Source organism: Coenobita brevimanus, chromosome 81, assembly GCF_032717465.1.
Source record: "Coenobita brevimanus isolate Jiangsu-jjx chromosome 81, ASM3271746v2, whole genome shotgun sequence".
Classification (NCBI taxonomy): Eukaryota; Metazoa; Arthropoda; class Malacostraca; order Decapoda; family Coenobitidae; genus Coenobita; species Coenobita brevimanus.
Genome location: NC_137034.1, coordinates 1,127,861 through 1,151,649, shown reverse-complemented (window position 1 = coordinate 1,151,649; position 23,789 = coordinate 1,127,861).

Here is a 23,789-nt window from a genome sequence, read left to right as displayed (position 1 = left end):
GTTTTTTTTCCTTTTTTCTTTTTTTTCTTTTTTTCTCACCTTGTCCCGTATTTTCGCCAGGTAAGGTGGCTCCCTAGCACCTCTTCCTTAACGATTTATCCAAATTACCCACGAATATCGTCTTTTTTGCTTCTTATATCTTTTTAATGTGGGCAGAGAATCCATGAATAACGCACAAGAATATAGAAATGCAGCAGAATCAAAAACAAATCGGTAAGGAAGAGGTGTTAGGTTTTTTTGCCGCATCAGAGATAAGTCGGTAAGGAGGAGGTGTTAGTAAGCTTCTTTACCGCATCAGAAATAAACCGGTAAGGAAGAGGTGTTAGCAAGCTTCTTAACCGCATCAGAAATAAATCGGTAAGGAAGAGGTGTTAGTAAGCTTTAACGCATCAGAAATAAATCGGTAAGGAGTGGGTGTTAGTAAGCTTTAACGCATCAGAAATAAATCGGTAGGGAAGAGGTGTTAGTAAGCTTTACCGCATCAGAAATAAATCGGTAAGGAAGAGGTGTTAGTAAGCTTCCTCACCGTACGAGAATACCGCCTTAAGTGTAGTGTTTGCGATCGATAAGAGTACCCTGTGTAATTCCTCTTAAATTATGTAAACACCAGGCTTGTTAGGGGGAAAAACTACGTCTCATATCCTGCATGAGGGTCGCTTTCAGAGTGGCCTTGGAGATATTGTAAAACTTCTTCCTTACCGATTTATTCCGCCTCTTCTATGTCGCTAATGCAAACTAAATTCTTGAAACATTAAAAAAAAATATATAAGGGAGTGCCAGGTGTTGTGCGATAAATAAATCCCTAAAAGTGAGGTGTAACGAAGACCCCCTTTGGCACCTATGCTCATTTTACTCTAACTTGGCCCAGAGTGTCGTCCTCCTGAAACCTATTACACGTAGCTCATTGGTAGAAAATTAGACAGTACTCTCTACATCCTTTCCACAGCACTTCATCGTGACTAGCACCGTAATTCAGTGTTAATCTCTTCTTAAAGTCTTCATACACGATGGAGGGATGGCAATTTTAGGCCAAGTTAGAGTAAAGAGACTATAGTATACGACGTGAAAATCTGCTCTGTGTTTCGCGTGATGAAGTTCAGACCTCGCTTCTTCAATTGCCCGAAAACATGAGAAATTATCAGATGTATGGATGGTTTCGTCTGTGAGGTGGAAGGGAGAACTGCGATGCCTAGACGAATGAGTGAGTGGAGGTGTGCCCCGTTTTGACTGGACAAACTTAAAATAATTCTGTTGTGTGTGTGTGTGTGTGTGTGTGTGTGTGTGTGTGTGTGTGTGTGTGTGTGTGTGTGTGTGTGTGTGTGTGTGTGTGTGTGTGTGTGTGTGTGTGTGTGTGTGTGTGTGTGTGTGTGTGTGTGCATGCGCGCACGTGAGAGAAAATAGAGAGTATACGTGTGTAAGTGCATATGCGCGTGGAGGTGTGAACACGTGCGCATGTATGTATGCATGTATGTATACTGTATATGTATGAATGTCTGTGTGTCTGTGCAGGCAGTTCCTGTTCTCTGTTCTTCCGGTGCGACTCTCATCCGAATGATTGATGTCTTCATCACTAAACTTCTCGACGTGTGACCAAGCATCCGATGCGCCTCTGACCCCACTGCATCGCCGAGTCTAAAACCACATTCTTCCTCTGCGGTCGATCAGTGTTTACCTTCAGTGTATTCCTATCACGAGTTTCCATCCTATCTCCAACTAAAGCTGACTGACTTTACCCTCCTCCCTCTCTCCTTTTTTTTCCTCCCCCTCCCCCTCCCCTCTCTCCTTGGTTCCCACCTCTTTCCTCCTCCAGTTTCTCTCTCTCTCTCTCTCTCTCTCTCGCTTGCCCTTCAATTATTCGTTCTAGGCTCCATCGTTCCCCTCCTCCTCCTCCCCCTGCTCTTATTTTGCTACCTTCTCATTTCAGCGCTGCTTTTCGCCTCCTTCAACTCTCCCTTGATTCCCTCTCTCTTCCCTCCTCCTCCTGTTCTCTCTCCTCCTCCTCCTCCTCCTCCTCCTCATCATCATCATCATCATCATCCTCTTCCTCCACATCCTCATCCTCATCCTCCATATCCCCTCCTCCACACTCGCCTGCTCCTATACCGTAGCATTACCTCATCATTCGCGAGAGTGATGCGTTGGCACCAAGACTCTCATATAACTCCCACCACCTCCCTCTTTACACGGCCATTTGCTGCCAACCCTTAGTAATGGCTCACAGTGTTCTCCTTGCCTTGGGAGCTCCGCAACACTTACTTCTGATCGATTTATTCAAGCCTTCATAATGGCTCACAGTGTTCCATTTACCTTGGAAGCTCCGCAGCACTTACTTCTGATCGATTTATTTTGCACATTACCTCTTAATATCTATTGTTTTTCTATTTTACTGATGAACTCTTGTCAAAATTTAGGATCGAATGCTTAAACTTTAAATGGCTAAGTGGAAGGCAAACCCCTAATTAATGACAGTCATTTATGTAACGCCTGTGGTCATTAGATATGGTTAGCCTGCATCCCATGTTACAGAACGCAGTCAGCAACCATACAGCAAGGCCAGATACGTTCCATCATCATCACATGCTCCAAAAATAAATAAGTATACAAACAAAAATAAATAAAAAGAAAATGGGGGTCATCTCACCTAGCGATTTCAAGATTAATCATACCTTAATTTTCGAGACAGGTGACGTCAATTGTATTCTATTCTTGCTACTCCCTGTCGATTTTATTTAGTTATGGATAACTTACTATTCTATTTTTACCCAAACCTGGCCTAAAATCGCCCTCTCAACCAACACTGCTGGGTTGTAATTGACTGGAATATAATCTAATCACGAAGAAGTGCTATGGACAAGATGAAGAGCCGTAGTAGTAGTGTCTTATTATGCCCCTGAGCTAAGTGAAAAAAGCTGCAAGAGGAGGAAAATCTGGGCCATCTTGGAGCAAAACGAATATAGGAGCAAGTTATTGAAAGTTATACTTATCCCCTCCAGTGAAAAAAGTATCACACAAGCTGAATAAAATCGTCTCGGGGTAGCAAAAAGAAAATATAGAATGCACCGGCGTTGTGTTGAATTTTTAACCACGGAAGTTTAATTCATCTTGCCAGATTTTCGGACTGATGGTGATATTCATGGCCTCCATCGTCTCTCATAACTAAAAAGAAAGAAAAAAAAGATCTGTAGGATGTATAAAATCGTTTAGTAGCCGTAAGAATAGAGAGAAGACGACGTAATAGTGAAGTGGTTGATGGATGGGAAGCGGAGGTGTGGGCGAGCTACCCAACCTCCTCTTCGGTCTCTCTCTCTCTCTCTCTCTCGAAATCGCTCATTCCTCGATAATATATGACCCTTGGGCATTCCGACAGACGCGGCCAGGCGAGGATTAATTGCTTTATGGCGGTGTGTGTGTGTGTGTGTGTGTGTGTGTGTGTGTGTGTGTGTGTGTGTGTGTGTGTGTGTGTGTGTGTGTGTGTGTGTGTGTGTGTGTGTGTGTGTGTGTGTGTGTGTGTGTGTGTGTGTTTAGGATGTGTTGTACTGTTTGTATCCATCCACATAATTCTCTCTTACTACCATTTTTGTCACACATCTACCTCTCTGTATTCACTCTCATCCAACTTTGTATTCACACTTTGTACTCACTACAGCTCTCTCTCTCTCTCTCTCTCTCTCTCTCTCTCTCTCTCTCTCTCTCTCTTTCAGTATTTACTCATATGTCTCTTCGAGTATCTTTACTCACAAATCTACTATAGGCACTCATTTGTTCATCTGCATCTCACAACTAGTACAAGAAGAAATTGGGCTCTCCTCCTCCTCATCATCATCATCATCATCATCATCGTCATCATCATCATCATAATCGCTATTCCTTCAATCTAATTATCAACATAACTCCTGGCATTACTTTATCTAAAATCATCATCACCCAGTCTTTAATGCCTTTATTTAATACCTCTCTAGTATTTCCTAAAATCCATTCAGTTCACAATGCAAATCTTCCCCATCTATCAGGCATCAGCATCAGCATCTCTCCAGAATTTCCCTTGCAGCCAAGATTACATTAACACCGACTAACCAAACCCGTGGAGCTGCCCTCTTCTCAAGCCATACACCACCATCCTCATCACTCAGCATCCATCACCTGGCCTTACCTGAGAGACTACCCCCCTTCTCATCTAATCTCTCTCTCTCTCCCCTCCCATCCTTAGAGACCCCCCTCCCTCTCCTCAGTGTCTCCCTTCCCCTACCTATCCCCCCCTCCCTCTCTCTCCACAGCTCCGCCGCACCCAAACCAGAGCCACATTCATAAGCTTTCTTGAGTCGAGTTGCATTTGTTTTTATCTAGATAGAGAGATGCTAGACAGGGACGCATTAAAGTGGTGACACTGCTATAACTGAGCGGCCAAACTGCCTGGAAATGCAAACACACTTCCATTTCTTCCCTATCCCCTGAAAGGAGGACTGTGGAGTGGGAGGAGGACAATTTAAACCTGCAGTCCACCAGGTTCGTGTTTTAGATGAGCCTGGGGTTTGCAACTATTTCTATCTATCTCTTGCCAGACGCCTTAATCCTGTAAGGGGTGACCACAAACAAATCTCCTCTACGTCGCCCCGTCCCTCGCCATTTCACTGCCCTGCTACCAGCTCACACCCCCTTCTCACATATGCCTCTCCACTTCATCCCTGCATCTCATCCTTGGCCTCCCTCTCCCTCTCCCCTCCTCCACTCACTGACACACACTCTCCTCGTCAGTCTCTCGCTCTCCAACAATTTCTGCTGATTTATACTCACTCTTTCATGGTTGTATCAACTCCAGTGTTCTATTCCAGCTAACTCCAGACACCTTTATTAAAATGAAACAAAGGGTCGAATGCTTAAACCTGAAATAGGAAAGTGGGATGCAAAACTCAACATTTAGACGATGATTTTAAAGTATCTGACAATTATGGAACGTATCTGGCCTTCCTATAAGGCTGCTGACTGTATTCTGTACTACAGGCTACATAACAGCACGTAATAACCACAGGCGGTACATAAATGACCATAAAAAGTTAGAGATTTGCACTCCACTTTGCGAGTTACGGTTTAAGTATATGACCTTGAGGCATAGGAGGCTGAGAAAGTTAATACTGATTCCATTTACCACCGTCGTCGAGATTATTTTAGCATTCTCTTCCACTTAGCGCAAGATGGTTTTATTCGGCTATTTTTTTTTTTTTAATGTGTCCGACTAAGGGCATAGGCCTCACAGCCTGCTATCAAGGCCCAGCAACCCTCCTACATACCATACACCTCTACATGTCACCACTTCGGCGCTAACACCCACCATCCATACTGAATACATGCTAGGGCTGTCTCCTACAGGACTGGTGTATTGGTATTAGCGGGGGTATTTTTACGACATGTCGGCGGGTCTTCTGGTAAATCAGTAAAGCCTGATTTAATGAAATTCAAATCCTTAAACTGTTCCCTGCCCCAGCAGGGATTTGAACCTGGGTCCGTTAGGACTGCAGGCCACCTCTCTACCGATTGAGCCACCGAAGTGTGTCATGTGACCTTAAAAGTGTTAATATATATACAGCTACCAAACACTTTTAAACAAACTAGAGTATATGATAACGCGAATTTTACGACACAGCAAAATTATATACTGTGTTGGGCCTAACGCGTGTTCATCAAGTACTTCAAAACCAAGCTACATGACTGACGGGGAGAAAAGATGACGAAGCATTATTCCGAGATTATTTCGCTGATGCTGAGGCTCGTTTATCGTAAGACTTTATTAAGATCCTTTGCCAATGCCTACAAAGATGCGTCTCTTACACACCAGCACTGCATCGCACTCCACTCCTCCATGGAGCAAGGGTTGCAATGCTGCCTCTGCTGTACGCATCCCTGGTATTAGTAAAAAGCCTGCCTCACCTCCCCTTGCATTCTCAAACTGATTAGCACCAGATGTGAGCTTTGTTTAATGATATTCTTGAAGCGTTCGTAGCCGAGAATGTGCTGGTTCCATTAAAAATTACATACCAGCGGAGATGTTTAATGATATAAAATTGCATACACCAGACTGGCCTCCTTGTATTATGAATCAGGAGCCGTCTAGTCAGCAAGTGCTAGTTTGCCTGCTGCTCTCTCAAGCCTTTACATAATGAAAAATATAAATATGTTTCCTTTTTGTAGCTTCAGCTCCAGTAAAAGCAAATATATGCTTTAAGGTACGAGGTATGATATGAGAGAAAGGTTAAAGGCTGACAAACTGCAAGTATTTATAATGTTAATAAAATGTTTAAGAGAAATATATAATTACGTCTCTTTGTGAATTACGGAACCACTGATATACGAGGGTATAAGATAAAAAATGAGCGTGTAGTCCTACCACATAGTTTTTTTTTGTTTTTTTTTCAGTATATGGACGATATAAATTAAGCTTACTATGACTGTGGAAATTCAACTCGACTGGAGAACCAAAGACAGACTACAGTACAAGGTATGAAATCAGCGTTAGGTGGAAAGCTGACCCGGTATAAAAGTTTATAATAAATGAATGTTGTAAATACGTCTGTTTTTTACGTGCAACTTCAACTTTGTGACAAAGATAGACTAGGGTACAAGAGTATGAATGGGTCATTGAAAGGGAAGTGGTCGCACTATAGGTGTTTATAACGATAGATGTTGTTGTCGATCAACCCCGGCCTGTCTAGCCGAGCAGATCCATCAATCGCAGACGAGCTCCTGCAGGGACGTCCCAAACAATGAACTGACATTCCCTTGCGGCTGACGGTGCCTCGACACAGCGAGGCGTGGGAAAAGTGTGGAGGTTTGGTTCTTGGACAGAAGTCGCATTTGCGCTACTCCACCCATTTACCAGAGGCACCATAGCAGGTTCCACACCACCCCCTTATCTGGTTATATGGTTACTACCTAGCGTTGTAAATGGCATCTTTGGTTACAGGAAACTATTAGGCTTGTCATTCACTGTAGCGCAGCCTTAAGTGGAAAGAGGAGTCATAAAAAACGACAGGAAGGAAAGGGAGAAATATAAAGAGAGGAGAGGAGACATACAATGTAAAAACTGAAGGAAAAAGTAGGCTGCAGTACATCAAGTGAGTAGATGATAGTCACCACCACCTACAACCATAACATTATTACAACATATACAATAACTAAGCGATATAAATACGCTTACTCTGAGCAATATAACTAGATAACCAAAAGATAAGACAAGGGTACAAGGTATGAAATAAGCGCTGGATGGGAATCACTCCGGCTCTATGTGTTTATAACGTCAGTAAAACAGAGCGGAGGGGTGCAGAGGGCCGGTCAAACAAGTCATCAACCCCACTTCTGCCCCCACCATCATCATCCACACCCATCCCCAACACCTCTCCTCCCCGCCGGCCAGCCAACCAGCAGCCGCTTCGTTTGTTAATTTGCCAACCTTATGATTAGCTTAGTTTCTCGCAGGGCAGATATTTTCTTTTCGCTTCGGACAAGTCGCCGGAACCTGTCAAGGCAGAACGACAGCCTCCTGGTTAACTTTGTCAGAGCCTTGGGACATCGCCTTCCTCCCCAGCCTTCTCACTCGCTTGATATCGAGCCCGATGGTTAATAAAAGACGCTAAGATCCTGGATAACCGGGGAGAGGACGGTGTTTATGGCGGGGCTTGGTACAGGTTCATCTGCATACAGGCCGACCTAAACACGCTCGCAGGGAAGACTTCGCTGGCGTAGAATAGGCAGGGTGTAAGATGGGATGCAAGGCGGGGCGAGGATGATGACAAGAATGGTGATGATGGGCATGATTATGGTGTTGGTGGTGATGGGGCACGTTGGCTCTGGTGCTGATGAAGGTGATGGTGAGCATGTTGATATGATGCTGATGCTGTTGATGCTGCTGCGCCTTCCCTTCCTCGGTTACAAAGAGGTGTGTGTGTGTGTGTGTGTGTGTGTGTGTGTGTGTGTGTGTGTGTGTGTGTGTGTGTGTGTGTGTGTGTGTGTGTGTGTGTGTGTGTGTGTGTGTGTGTGTGTGTGTGTGTGTGTGTGTGTGTGTGTGTGTGTGTGTGTGTGTGTGTGTGTGTGTGTGTGTGTGTGTGTGTGTGTGTGTGTGTGTGTGTGTGTGTGTGTGTGTGTGTGTGTGTGTGTGTGTGTGTGTGTGTGTGTGTGTGTGTGTGTGTGTGTGTGTGTGTGTGTGTGTGTGTGTGTGTGTGTGTGTGTGTGTGTGTGTGTGTGTGTGTGTGTGTGTGTGTGTGTGTGTGTGTGTGTGTGTGTGTGTGTGTGTGTGTGTGTGTGTGTGTGTGTGTGTGTGTGTGTGTGTGTGTGTGTGTGTGTGTGTGTGTGTGTGTGTGTGTGTGTGTGTGTGTGTGTGTGTGTGTGTGTGTGTGTGTGTGTGTGTGTGTGTGTGTGTGTGTGTGTGTGTGTGTGTGTGTGTGTGTGTGTGTGTGTGTGTGTGTTGTAGTGGTGGTGGTGAATAATAATAGGTGCGGTCCTGCTGAGGTGCTGGTGGTAATGATGGTTGTGGAGCAAATGGAAAGATGCTTCTTGGTGATGATGGTGATAATGATGAGTGCGCTGTGGTGGCAATGGTGACGGTGGAGTGAAACTGACGGTGTTAGCGTAAGAGTCAGGGTGTGGTGGTTGTGATGGTGGTTTTATAATGTTACTTATGGTGTATTTATACTGTTTGAATTGCAATAATGATGAGTATTTAAGTGTAGTGTGGTTACGTACTGGTGGTGTATGAGTTGCAATGGCCATACAGATGCTTCTAATAGTGTGATGCGGTGTTATGGTGTGTATTTCAGTGTGATATAGTGAAGTGAAGTGTGGTGCGATGTAGTGAAGTGTAGTGTGGTGTGATGTATTGTGGTGTGGTGTGATGTAGTGTACTGTAGTGTGGCGTGATGTAGTGAAGTGTAGTGTTGTGTGATGTATTGTGGTGTGGTGTGATGTAGTGTACTGTAGTGTGGCGTGACGTAGTGTACTGTAGTGTGGCGTGATGTAGTGAAGTGTAGTGTGGTGTGATGTGGCGGTATGCGGTTGCGTGATGGTGACTACAAATGATGGTGTGGTGTGAAGCGGTGTGTTGCAGGGAGGTGAGGGTAAGGTCGTTTATGTCCAACCTGTTACTAGCCAGTGTAACCGTGGAAGCAACATTTGCATCATAGAAAGCATTTTGGTTGAAGGCTCGTAAAATAATTAGCCTTTTACAATCTCCTCCAAGGTTTGCATATTCATTCTCGCAGTCTTACAGGTTCTTGATTTTTTATTTTTTAGGGGGACATCTGACTTTCGACATAAACTAAGAAATCCGTTCCCTGAGATCCAGTGGTACCTTCACCCGACTACAAATGGCACCAAATAAAGAGTACATATTAAGGGAATGCTGAAGAGGGAAGCCTTTACGTGGTGGCACTGGTATACTCCGCGATAATCGAGCGGTGGAGCTACCCGACTACACAAACTTCCCTCAGAACCCTCCCTATTCCCCGGAAGGAGGATTGTGGGCTGCTGAAGAGCACTTTCATCCTGCAGTCCACTGGGGCTCCAGCTACTACTATTACACCAATAACAGCTACAAAAACAACTACACCAACAACAGCTACAAAAACAACAACTACAACAACAACAACTAATACTACTAGCCTACTACTACTACTACTATTGCTATTATCGCTATACGTATTGGGTTCCAAAATGTCGAAGTAAGAACTCAAACCTTCCAATCTGTTCGAACTGTTATAATATTTCCACTTTAATACTGGCTTAAAACTGCCATCTCTCCATCTTGAAAGCTGAATAGTAGCAATAAATTAACACTAACCTTATACTAATCACGAAGAAGTGCTATGGACAGGACGTGGATCATAAGCATTTTTTTCTGCCACTGAGATACGTGAATTAATCTGCAAAATATCGAATACCTGAGCGAGGTTTAGGAGTATGAACTACTTTTCTATCAAGATCATTAGGCTGTGACAGAGCTTCAAGGTGTGAAATATTTATCATTTTTCACGATTAAATAAGCGTCAAATGTATTCAAACAGCCAGCTTTTATGGCATACCGAGATCTTCCACAAACACATGATACTAGGCCTATCTATCTATCTGCCTTCTGCCAGACGCCTTAATGCTGTAAGGGGTGGCCACAAACAAATCTCCATGTCGCCCTGTCGCCCGCCATCTCACTGCCCTGCTCCCAGCTTACACCCCAGTCTCTCATATATCTCTCCACTCCATCCCTTCATCTCATCCTTGGCCTCCCCCTCCCTCTCCCTCACCTCACTCACATACACTCTCCTCGTCAGTCTCTCGTATCCTCCCGACATGGCCAAACCACATCAGTGTGTTTCTCCTAACGCTTCCTATCACATACTAGGAGTGCTAACACCAAACGATAGACAGGGAATATAAAGCATGTATCAGCACAGGAAACAATCAGAAGTTGACTTTCTGTTGTTACTCCACGCTCTTCTGTATGTGAACCCAGTGAACTGCAGGTTGAAATTGTTCTTTTTTTCCAGCAATCCACCATCCTCCTTTCAGGGGTGCAGAGGGAGCTGAGGGACGTTTGCATAACCAAGAAGTGGATCCACCAAGTTATATCGGTGCCATCACGTGAAGGCGTTCCTCTCCAGCACGACAGAGGAAATGTAAATATAAACACTAATAATCATGTCATCCTCCGCACCTAACCAATCATTATCATCATCATCATCATCATCATCAGTAGCAGCAACAACCTCCGTACCCAACTAATCATCATCATCATCATCATCACCAGTAACAGCAACAACCTCAGCACCCAACTAATCATCATCATCATCATCATCATCATCATCATCATCATCATCATCAGTAGCAGCAACAACCTAGCCTTAATTCCCACTTACGTACGGCGTGGGTAACATTCCAAAACAGGGAAAGAAGAAAGCAAAGACAAGGAAAAAAATATTCGAGGTATCAAGTGAAATGTGCCAAAAATTCAGTCACTCATGAACGATACCAGCAATAAATATATCAATGGGAAATAGGTTGATGATGATGATGATGATGATGATGATGAAGATGATTGATGATTGATGATGATGATGATTGATGATGATGATGATGATGATGATGATGATGATGATGATGATGCATATAAAGACATAACAGATTTATTTTATGTTCAAAGTCTCTGAATAGACTGCCCCCTCCGTTTTCTGTTTATTCTGTTTTTGTTAACTGTTTTCCGTATAATTTTGCTGATCATCTGTTCATTCCACATCATATATTTTACACGCACACACACACACACACACACACACACACACACACACACGTTTGGAATGTTGAAGTAATAATGATGAGTCTGCATTCACACACACACACACACACACACACACACACACGTTTGGAATGTTGAAGTAATAATGATGAGTCTGCATTCACACACACACACACACACACACACACACACACACACAGGGAGACAGAGAGGGCAAAATAGCATTCTAATCTTCCTCCACCAGTCCTTTGTGTGTTGTTCGTCTACTTCTCTTCTTTGCTGTTTACATATTTCCTGCTCTCGATTCCCGCTACTCTTTGTTACTACTTCTGTTTCAGTGCATGATGCAGGGGAGAGAGAAAGGCAGTGGAAGGGAAGAGAGTAAGGCAGGGGAAGAGAGAAAGGCATGGGAGAGAGAAGGGCAGGGGAAAGAGAAGGGGAGAGAGAAGGGCAGAGGAAAGGGAAAAGCAGGGGATAGACAAAATCAGGGTAGAGAGAAGGGCAGGGGAGCAAGACAGGCAGGGGAGCGAGTAAGGCAGGGGAGAAAGAAAGGCAACGGAGAGAGAGAGGCAGAGGAGAAAGGTACAGGGGAAAGAGGGAGGCAGAGGTAGTGGAAAGAGAGAGAGGCAGGGGAGACAGAATGAAACAGAGACGGGAGAAGGAAAGAGGAATAGGGGAGAAGGGCAATGGAGACAGGGTGGCAGGGGCAGGGGGGGGGGAAGCGGTGCAGGGAAGGAGAGCACAGGAGCACCCTGCCTCTCCACCGCTCCTTCATCAAACTGTGCCGGGGCGGGTCCGAAGTTCTTTCATTCTACACATTTTTCTGTTTGCTCCTTGCTTCTTCTCCATTTGTTCTTTGCCCGTTCTCTGCTTGTTCTCTGCTTGTTCACTGTTTATTCTCTGCTTGTTCATTGCTTGTTCGCTGCTTGTTTTTCGTCCTGTTTCTTCCTAGCATGCCCTATGTTTGCTCCTCGTCAGTCTGCTGCCTGTTGCGTGCGTCGTGTTGCGTTTTTTGTGTTTGTTCCTTGCTTGCTCTGTTTTTGTTCCTAGCGGGTCCTATGTTTGCTCCTTGTCTACCTTTGTTCTTGCCTGCCTGTCCTTTAATTGTCCTCTGTTCCTTGCCTGTACACTGAATGCTCTTTGTTTATCATCTGTTTGTTCCTAACTTGTCTGTCTCTTGCTTGTCTCCTGATTGTTCCTTGCATGTCCTTTGCTTCTCCTCTGTTCCCACTTTTTTTCTTACCGTTCTCTGCTGTCTCTTATCCTATCCTTTATCATTTGCATGTCGTAACTTTTTCTTACTCTTCTATAAAGCGCCGGTATGAAGAAGACAGGGGAAGAAGTCTGGGAATAGAGAAAGGAAGATGCTACTGAAAGGCGCATGTAGGAAAGGAGAGACAGAAACTAGGAAAGAGGGAGGAAGACAGGAAGGAGATGCAGGTGACAGAAAGACAGGGAAGCGATGCAGGTGAGGGGAATACAAGGAAGAGATGCAGGGAAGAGATGCAGGTGAGATGAAGATAGGGAAGAGATGCAGGTGAGAGGAAGACAGGGAAGAGATGCAGGTGAGAGGAAGACAGAGAAGATGTGCAGGTGAGAGGAAGACAGAAGAGATGCAGGTGAGAGGAAGACAGAGAAGAGATGCAGGTGGGAGGAAGACAGGGAAGAGATGCAGGTGAGAGGAAGACAGGAAAGAGACGCAGGTGAGAGGAAGACAGAGAAGAGACGCAGGTGAGAGGAAGGCAGAGAAGAGACGCAGGTGAGAGGAAGACAGAGAAGAGATGCAGGTGAGAGGAAGACAGAGAAGAGATGCAGGTGAGAGGAAGGCAGAGAAGAGACGCAGGTGAGAGGAAGACAGAGAAGAGACGCAGGTGAGAGGAAGGCAGAGAAGAGACGCAGGTGAGAGGAAGGCAGAGAAGAGATGCAGGTGAGAGGAAGACAGAGAAGAGATGCAGGTGAGAGGAAGGCAGAGAAGAGACGCAGGTGAGAGGAAGGCAGAGAAGAGACGCAGGTGAGAGGAAGACAGAGAAGAGACGCAGGTGAGAGGAAGAGGAAGGAAGGCAGGGTGAGGACAGGAGCAGCACCCTACCCTGCTCCTGTTCTTACGCCCCTTCATCAATCGGTGTTAAAGCACGGAGGGAGTTGTCTAGTACTACCCTGTTATCCGTTTGTTCCTTACTTGTTCCCTATTCCGCTAACTATTCCCTGTTTGTTATTTGCCTATCTTCTGTCCCATTTTATTATTTACACTTGTATTCTTGCTTCTACCTACCCTTCACCATTGCACGTCAGCACCATGCACGGGGAGAATGAACCAGCACTCCAGGCCACAGCAGGAGAGGCTATGAATGCAAGAGGCTGACAGCACACACAAAAAATGCCAAAGATAGCCCTAAAATATTTCTGTACCATTACCCTGAAATCGCATTCTTCAGCAACCATTAAAATCTCTTCCCCCTCTTTTTCATGCCCAAAAAGACAAGCCGTGCCTTACTCATTCACAGCGAGCTGTGGAGTAGGAAAAATAAGAGAAGAGAGAGCGGCAGGGCCAGAGGGGAGATGCAGGTGGGAGAGAGAGGCGGGGGAAAGAGGTAGGGTAGGCAGGGTAAGGAGAGCAGAGTAGCAGCACCTTAGCTTGACCTTCCATCCAGCGGTGTAAAGGCGAGTAGGGAATAGAGAAGTGGGGAAGAGAAAGGTAGAGAAAGAGACATGTAAGAGTGGCAGGAGGAGGTAAGAAAGAGAGGCAAGAAAGAGTAGCAACACCCAATCCTTACCCTTCATCAAGTGGTGTGAGAGTGAGAAGGGAAGAAAGAGGCAAGGGAAAAAGAGAGGAAGGTTAAACAGGGGCAAGAGAGATGCAACTGGAAGACGCAGGGAGGGCAGGGAGAGAGGCAGGGTAAACAGGGAGGGAGAGGAGAGTAGCAGCACCCAACCCTGACCCTTCATCAAGCGGTGTGAGGGCGGGTAGGCGTCTGGTCCGCCCCGACACCGCTGATAACACTCCACGCCCGCATAAATTCCCACTCCGGCTTCTGTTGGAAAATTTCTGGTTTGAATTGCAGATTAACTCTATATATTTGGAGCGCTTCCGTGACGGTGCATAAAAAAAGTTACAGGATTGGCTTTATATCCTGTTGAATCACCACCGTCTCTCTCTCTCTCTGCTTTATCGTCTTTCTCCTACATACGAGGCTAGATATTAGGCTTTTCTGTTTTTGTTAACACTTGACTACCTACCTATTAAGAACCGTTGGGTCCGTGTGGTGTGTATGTGTATGCAAGTCTCTCTTCTCTCTCTCTATGGCCGGTATTGTGAGGTGTGAGGATCAAGAAGTTATGGGACTGTGAGGGCAACTGAGGCGTGGGAAACGAATAAAATTATAAGAAGACCAGTTTTACATTCGCCAGGACATGAGTGAATGGCCAAGTTATAAATCTTTCAAATCTTCTTGCTACTAAATCCAAACTATTTTTTTACTAGAAGATATTTTTCAAACGCGAATGGATAGATAACTCCTTCTATAACTTATAATAACCCTTCCAATACGAGGAGTCGTAAAGTGAGTGGAATTGTCTGTAAGAAGAGAGAATAAACAATGACTTCATTAAAGCAAAATGGCCAAGCACTAAAGACCATGTTAATCTTTCTTCATTACAATTTCAGAGCAATGATTTTTCGAGTACTTAAATGAGTAAATGGAGTTGTGGTCGATTTTCTCTGGGCATTCTGATGTTAGTTTTGTCTGTGGATACTACCAACGTCATTTAGTTCTGTAGAGGGACGCCTTCACGCGGTGACATCAATATATCTAGGAAGTTTTGATGTCCGGATATAAAAAAGTCCTTCAGCTCCTTCCCCGTCTCCCAAAAGGAGGATGGCGGTCTGCTGGGGGAGGGTGGCTTAAGTTTCCAGTCTAGTGGGTTCACGTCCATATGAGACTGGGTTCGCAACAACACTCTCACACCGTGTAAGATATCGGTATTTAGTTAATTATGTGTAAGGCGATGGTCATAAAGATTAACAGGATAATAATGCTTTTGTAATTATAAGTGTAATGATCTCTCGCTATGAGTTTGTTTCTTTTTCTTCGAGCACAGTAATAAAGAGAAATACGCACACACACGGCACGCACGCACACGCGCGCGCGCACACACACACACACACACACACACACACACACACACACACACACACGGCAAACAGATTTTCCCATTTTAATAATTAAGCATAAGAAACTCTGCATCTTACATACAACTCCGCTAACACAAAATGCCCAGCGGTGCGTGAATCAATATTTTACCTGTACTGCCGTAATGCGATTTGCCTCACGTCAGGGCAAGGCAGGGTGGAGGGGGTGAGGAGGTGGGGGGTCAACGGAGAGGTCATGAGAGGGGCAGAGGTCAGGTGCGAGAGGACAGGTGGACAAGAGTTATGTCATCCTTACGGCCCTCTCACACCCACACTGTCACACCTTCTCTCTCTCTCTCTCTCTCTCACCCACATACACTACTTCCCCATGTCACACCGGTTCATCCACTTTCACAGTCCACTTGATTATTCACTACCTCCACATTCCTCACCACCCAATGTACATCACACCCACATACATACTTGGCACCCCATTCATCCACCTTCCCAGTCCACTCTATTCCACAACACCTTCTCATTTCCAGCAAACAGTACTGTCCCTCCACCTGCCAAACTCTGTCCCCGTACCCTCACACCGACTCCCACACGCCTTCTCTGCACCGTGATCAATCTGCCTTCATAATTTCAACCTATTTCATAACGTCCTTACCATCAGTACAATCCCCCATCTTTTCACTCCCTCGAAGTCCACACCCTCTCCCCTACCTAATATGCATCCCGATCTTTCCAGCTTCCCAATCCACTTTATTCCACAGCCACCTCAGACTCCCATCCTCTTACCAGTCTCTCACCCAGTCCACACTCTCGTTTTAATGCACTGGGTACCCTCTCACGCCCTCTGCTGCCCTTGTCTGACTGGCCTCTCTCCGCTTCCACCCCTTATAAACAACCTAAGCCTTACATCCGCATCACACCACCCATCCACACCTGCCATCCACACACACACCGACAAGTGCACGTGCGCAGAATGAGCAAACACCCATTACCTTCACCCCGGGGCTGACAGGAGAGGCCCGGCGCACACAGAGGGGCAGTGTTGGCAAGTGAGGACAAGGTGTAAGAGAGAAGAGATTGGGTACAGGCAAGGTGGAAAGAACAGACATGCTACACGAGGAAGGTACGATATGCCAGCTTGGAAGGACAAGGTGGAGGCAAAAAGTAACTTGGCGCTGAAAAGAAGACCTGTGTGTAGTTGGGAAGGGACGGCACAGGTAAGGTGGAAAGAAAAACAGATAATCCAAAGGAAGAAGACGCGATATGTCTAGGTAAGGATAGGATGAACCCAAAATGAAACAGGGTGCTGAAAAGAGCTCAAAGGTACAAATGGAAAGGGACTGATTACTGGTAAGATGTAAAGAAGAACGGGTACTCTACAAAACGAAGAAGACATTACATACCAGCAGGGAAGGACTGTGTAAAGGAACAAGAGTAGAACTGCTCTGGGACTTGCGGCGAGACTCTTGTTTCAAACAGTTTGCTGTGAAAAGTAACTAGCCTTAACTGAGAGCTCCACTACCCAGATTCTGGAGGTGCCTTAACTGAGTGCCCAGATGGCGCCACCTCAGGTGTCGGCTGGTGGCAGATTTGGATTCTCCATGTCAAATTCCCTTATATGGTCCCACTTTCATGTCCGCAAAGGCCTCCTTTTAACAAAGCCGCCAGAAACAGAAGAAAAACGCTGGCCACTCACTGACCTGCTTGCCATCGCACAGGTAAAAAAGGAACAAGGTGTTGAAAAGGAGACAAAGTTGAATGAAGGAAGGAACTAGACACTAATAAGGTTGGAGGAAGAGCAGGTACAGCACAAGAAGAAAACACTGCATGCTGCAGAAAGAGACTGGATAGGGGTATAAGGAAACAGTGTTGGAGGACAGACAAAGAACGAAGAGTGACAATGCAGCCTAGGAAGAACAGAAGGGGGGCAGTAAGATAAAGAACGAAAACAACGATAAGGAACATGAGGTCGAGGAAGAACAAATTGTAGATATAAAAAATACACGAAGAGAAAATGAAGAATTTGAGACGATAGACAGACAGAAGAAAAGAATGTCTGTGAAAAAGGAAATAAAGAAGATAACAAAATAGATGCGGTAGGTAGGTACGTGTGAGGAATGAAAAAACTATGAACTGATAGAGAATAACGTAAAGAATGTGTAGGAAGAAAAGAAAGAAAGTTGAGATTAAAGACAGCCAACATTCCCATCCTGTGCTATTGGCCATGGTGATTAACGAATATAAAAGAACACAGGAACCCCAGATTTGTGTCTTTCTGCGGTTTTACCTTTGACCACATATATTCCTTTAAAAAGTATATTTGCCAAAGGAACAAGTGTACCAAATGTGAGGCGTATTAGTGAAGAAGAAAAGGAATGAAGCAAAGGTGAAAGAAATGTTTGCAAGAAAATTAAAAGGAACAGAAAATACACAATGGCGTGAAGACCTAAAAACAAAAACAGAAGGAAAGACGATATGGCTATGGAAGACTTGAAGAAGCTGAGGAGGTCGGAAAAAACAGTAAGAAAAGGAAATGACAGAAAGCCTCAGTAGGAAAGGAAAGGGTAAAATTAAGGAGAAAAAGGGAGCAGAATGAACGAAAACGGGGGATAAGTAAGCAGGGTTGGTAGAGGGAGTAGGTAGGGAGAATCAGGGTGCAAATACAGGGAGACTCGGTGCAAGCATGTGAGAGACAGGGTGTGGACAGGAAGGAACAGAGGTGTACACAGGAAGGTGGAGAATGTAGACACACACACACACACACACACACACACACACACACACACACACACACACACTTGGGAGGATGTCGTTTGTGTAGCGACGCCCCTTGTCCACACACCAGTCTAGCACGAGTAAAAAGAAATTAGCTTATTTTTTCCGTCACATTAAATCCGGGTAACCTCGACCTTTTCCCTGTTTTTTCATGTATCAGACTCTCTCCTGGGCCTCCCTACCTCTAAGTATATAGGCTCGTATTCTCGTCGGTTACGGAAGCTCCCTAACACCTCTTTCTTGGCGATTTATTTTGGACATGACTGGTTAATATATTCTAACATATCTTCCTTAGCGATTCACTCTTGGATAAGGCTAGTTAATTTTCTTTTGTACGTTATTTGTGCAGAGTATGGCGACAGTGGAAGGATTTATGTAACATAGAAGAGAACAGTAAAGTGCAATAAACAAAACAATTCGCTCAGGATAACGTGTTAGGGAGCTTCCTCAACCGATTTCTCGCCTTGTCAGCTTAATGCCCTTCGTTTCTTACACGGTCTGACTGCAATATTCACATGATTCAGCAAAGTAGTCAAATGTAAGTGCACTACTCAAACACAAACCAAATTTCTGTGCATTCCAGTATATAAATAATAGACATGGCAATAAAAGGACGTGCTCAATACGACTCTATTTAGCTCATTCAGTCAACTGCGTCTCGGAGCATAAACAGGTAATAAGACTACGGTAGTGGAAGAAAAGGCTCCCCTCTCCCCACCTACAAGACCCACCAGCCCCACACGGCAGGATAAAAATGACAAGCTTGTTCAATAACACGGCAAAGTAGTAAAACGACTGCTTGGTCTCGAAACAAACTAGTTCTCATTACCTTGTGTTTTGATTTAGCAAAGTTTTAGAGTTTTAACTGCAATGCGTTCACTTATACACACGATATGAATAGGCTAAGAAGAGAAAACGCGAGGATAAGTAATTCTCTCTCTCTCTCTCTCTCTCTCTCTCTGAGAGGTATCTCTTCCACTCTGTTATCACCTTCATCTCCGTCCCTCCTCCTCCTACCGTTGCTCCTCCTACCTGCCCCTCTCTCTCTCTCTCTCTCTCTCTCTCTGACTATTTAATCAGTTCCAATTATTACCGTGTGCATTTTTAGATGTGGCAACATCCCTACGATGGTTCTGTCTGCCTGTCCCTCGCTAAGGATTTTTCGAACGTAGCGCTTGATTTTAGTGAATTCTAGTCACATTACATCACACTACACCACACGACAAAATCACCCACCTACACTACACTCCAGACAACACCACATCATACCACACAACACACCATACCACCCTCACACAACACCACCCTCTGACAAACCACCACCTTCTCACTCCACATCACAAAAACCACTCCCCTACAAAGCACACCACACCACACCACACCACACTACATACCATACCACACACCATATCAAACCACACTACAAAACACCACCACTCTACACCACACCACACCACACCACATCACACCACACCGCATTACACCACCACACCACACCACACCACACCACACCACACCACACCACACCACACCACATCACATCAAGGCCAATAACCAACTGGCCTTGAAACACCCACACCTTGTATTTTAAAATACTTGATTTTTCATTATACACCACTTTTCCTTAATGTTTTAGTTTTTTTTTTTTTCACTCATCTCTCGTTTCCTGTCTCCATTCGTATGTGTTCCTCCTCTTATCATACTAATTTCTTCTCTCTCAGTTCTTAATCTTTGTTTCTTTCTTTTTAGTTTATTCACCTTCATTATCCATTAGCCACTCTAATTCTCTCTCTCTCTCTCTCTCTGTTTGTCTGTCTGTCTGTCTCTCTCTCATATGCCATCATGCTTCGTTGCTTTTTTCGATCTTGTTGTGTTTCCCTGGCTGGGAGAGTTCGTAGGTCACCTGTGAATTAATTAAAGCCAAAGGATAAAAGGTCACCTGTTACTTCTCTCACTCACTCTCTCTCTCTCTCTCTCTCTCTCTCTCTCTCCACCGTCCTACATACCTTGCTTTCTTTCTCCCACAATTTCCTCATTCCATCATCGCCACTGCCACCACTGCCCAAGTATACGACAGTTTTAAAAGTTCATAAATCAGCCGCATACCAGAGCCCAATTTGCGACCTAATGAAGGAGGAAGCGTGCACGAAACCCTCGCTTGTTACGTGCCTCGCCAGGGAACCATTCTCAAGCTCATGTAATAATTGGGGAGAATAATTGTCGGCAATCGTGGTGGTGGCATGCAGCTCGAAGGACTCAGCTACTGCGCAAAATACACCTGAGGGAGAAAAGTCTTGGTCTGTGAGGAAGTGGAGTTTGACGTAATAAGACAAGGATAGCTGATGGCACCCACTATTCGCTTACTGCTGTGTTAGCCTTCTCTTTAATATCAACATAGAATAGTTACGTCATTCACAAACTTCCCTATGACATACAACCTCGAAAAAACAATATGTCTTGTTCAATTCACCTTTTTTTTTCCTTCCTCTGTATCCGATGTAACGCTATCTTCAGGTAAACCTACACCGAGTGACAAGCAAGTGGTTTTTGTAATCCAAGAAACCATTCACTACGCTGGGTGGTAACCATACGAGTACAACGAAACAATGGACGCCTGGTGGTCTTGCTGGTTAAGGCGCCAGAGAAAAGATGTAGCGCATTATGGTTTTGAACGGTTGGGTGGTCGGATTTAAGCGCAGAACGCATTATGCCGTTCAGGGTCGAGCCTATCCCCGGGTTCCTAAAACCTCTGCGGGAGAATGAAGTACTAGATAATGAATAAACTGAATGGATATAAAAGGGTTGGAATGTATAGTTTGGAAATTTATAAACGAGAAAAGAGTATGCTGGAGACGAATAGGAATATGTTTATGTGAAAGGAAATTGTGTGTGTAAGATTGAGAAGAGGGTGTGTTCGTGTGGATTAAGAATTATAAATGAAAGACGATTATGCATATGTGTACGTACGTGTCTGTGTATACATGTGTGAGGGAGAAAATCTATGTGAGCGATGGTTATGTATGTGTATGAGAGTATGATATGCGAGAAAATAGTTTGTACAGAGATGATTGTTGTGTATATGCAGGTCTGGCAGAAAACTAACTTAAGGTGGATATTATGAGCGTTCTTGTTCATATATGTGAGGAAAGCTTCAATGTAGGTGGCGTTTGTGTGTCTGTTTATGTGGAAATGTGTCAGTAGAAGAAAGTCAATGGAATGAAGTGTTGTGTGTACTTGCATGTGAGAAAATGATAGAAAGATATTAGGCAAAAGAATAAGCTGTGTGTGTGTGTGTGTGTGTGTGTGTGTGTGTGTGTGTGTGTGTGTGTGTGTGTGTGTGTGTGTGTGTGTGTGTGTGTGTGTGTGTGTGAGAGAGAGAGAGAGAGAGAGAGAGAGAGAGAGAGAGAGAGAGAGAGAGAGAGAGAGAGAGAGAGAGAGAGGCACATGACGTTAATATATTCGGGACAATAATATCATAAATTAATGGTGACTATTTTTAATCTCTTTACAACTAAAAGCCTCTCCTTTGCTTATAAAATAGTCTGCCGCTTGGGAAAAAAAAAAAAAAAAAGATATTTGACTAAGGGAGATGAAAAAAACTTACGCCATCAAGATTAAGGAAAAAGGAATTAGAAGAAATCATTACCACCACCACCACCACCACTACCACCACCATCATCATCGTCATCAATCATCAATGCTATCGCCATACTCATCATTGTCTTTACTATTATCATCATTGTCATTACTATCATCATCATCATCATCATCATCATCACCGCCACCACCACCGCTCACTATCCTCACCCTAGTTTCACACAGGTAAAATATGTGACCAAATTAGATAGAAATTATCACAGTCCCCTCAATTAGAAGTCTCCATAAAAGAACCACAATTGCCAGAGGGTCATAAAAAAAGTGTGCTTGGTAATGACCTTGCCTGATTTCAGTATGACCTTGACCCTGACCTTGCATGACCTTACGTAAGTGGTGGTGCTGGGTCCAGGGAGGGGAAGCGAGGTCGTGCGGTTAAAGCCTTCAGTTCAATTACGCATTTTATCATTTACCTCTTTTTTTTTTTCTTTCACTTTACCTACTGCTCTAAAACGACTCCACTTAATCTAGAGAAGCAGCAAAGAGGTTAATGAAGGCAATAGCAAAACACCTCAATTCTGACCAGTCTCTCCTAAGATTAAAAAGAAAAAAATAGTATAGGGGCGTAGAGAACACTGTGAAAAAAAAGTACAGGTATCAAAAAGGTAAGCCACTTCAACATGATAAACGTCTCTCCACATTTTTTTATTCTTGCTCTCCCCATACGCTTTTCTTCAGCTTAGGAAAGAATTTTTAACAGGATGAACTAGACATAGGGTTCATGGCCCCTTCCTTAACAGTGACATTTTCCTTGAGTGAATAAAATCGTCTGGATGTAGTGATATTAAAAGGGAAACACTGGTGTACTTAACAAACATGTTTAGAGGAGGTGAAGGAAGGTAGGTTAGGTGCAGTCTCTCTCTCTCTCTCTCTCTCTCTCTCATATGCCACCAAGCTTCGCATCTTTTTTCGACCTTGGATTTCAAAATAATAATAATAATAATAATAACTGAAATAGTTTTGTGTGTGTGTGTGTGTGTGTGTGTGTGTGTGTGAGAGAGAGAGAGAGAGAGAGAGAGAGAGAGAGAGAGAGAGAGAGAGAGAATGATATACAGTTAACGTTAGGTATGTAGGCATGTCTATGTCTGCATGTATATTCTCATGTACGTATGTATGTATGTGTATGCATGTATGTGTGCATGTACTGTATGTATGTATTTGTACGTGTGTATGTATGTATGTATGTATGTATGTTCTGAGATACAAACAGACCATAATGACAATGACAAGCAGGCTCGTAATGTGTGAGTGCAAATATCCGATAATAAGGTCCTGAACTCCCTGTCTCTGATTAATATTTACGATCCACATTAACACATTTCCTCCTATCATGACCCTCTGCTGGCTAGTTCTTCCTTTACATCATTCATTCATTCATTCATTCACAGTTTCGTTCATTCAATCATTCATTCTCTCTCTCTCTCTCTCTCTTTCCATTTCTTCCTGCATATTCTACCTTATTCCTTCGTGGAATCGCTCGTTGTTTTTCTTGCTCTGTTTCTGTACGATCTTTTTTCCTCCTTTCGTACGCTGATAATTTGCTTCTCCTTTTCTGTCTTCATTCATGCATTTTCTTATTTATTTACGTATTTACTTACTTACGTGTTCCTGTATAATGATCGTCTGTTTTATCTAAGTTCTTCATGAATTGACGAAGAGATGTTATTGTGCCTCTTCCATTACCTCTTCCTTCCTTGCTTCCTTAACACATTCTTTCATTTATATAGTCATTCTCATTTAATCAGTATAAGGATCCACAACACAAAGACCAACACAGCAAAGGGACCAAAACAGCAGCCGTTCTATTTCCATGCACGATATTATCCAAATCAAAACTGCACCACCTCTATCATCATGCATAATACTGAGACCATAACAAGAGCAACGCATAAGGAAGAGGTGCTAAAGAGGATAAGGACCTTGGACCCAAGCATGCGTAGTACCGAG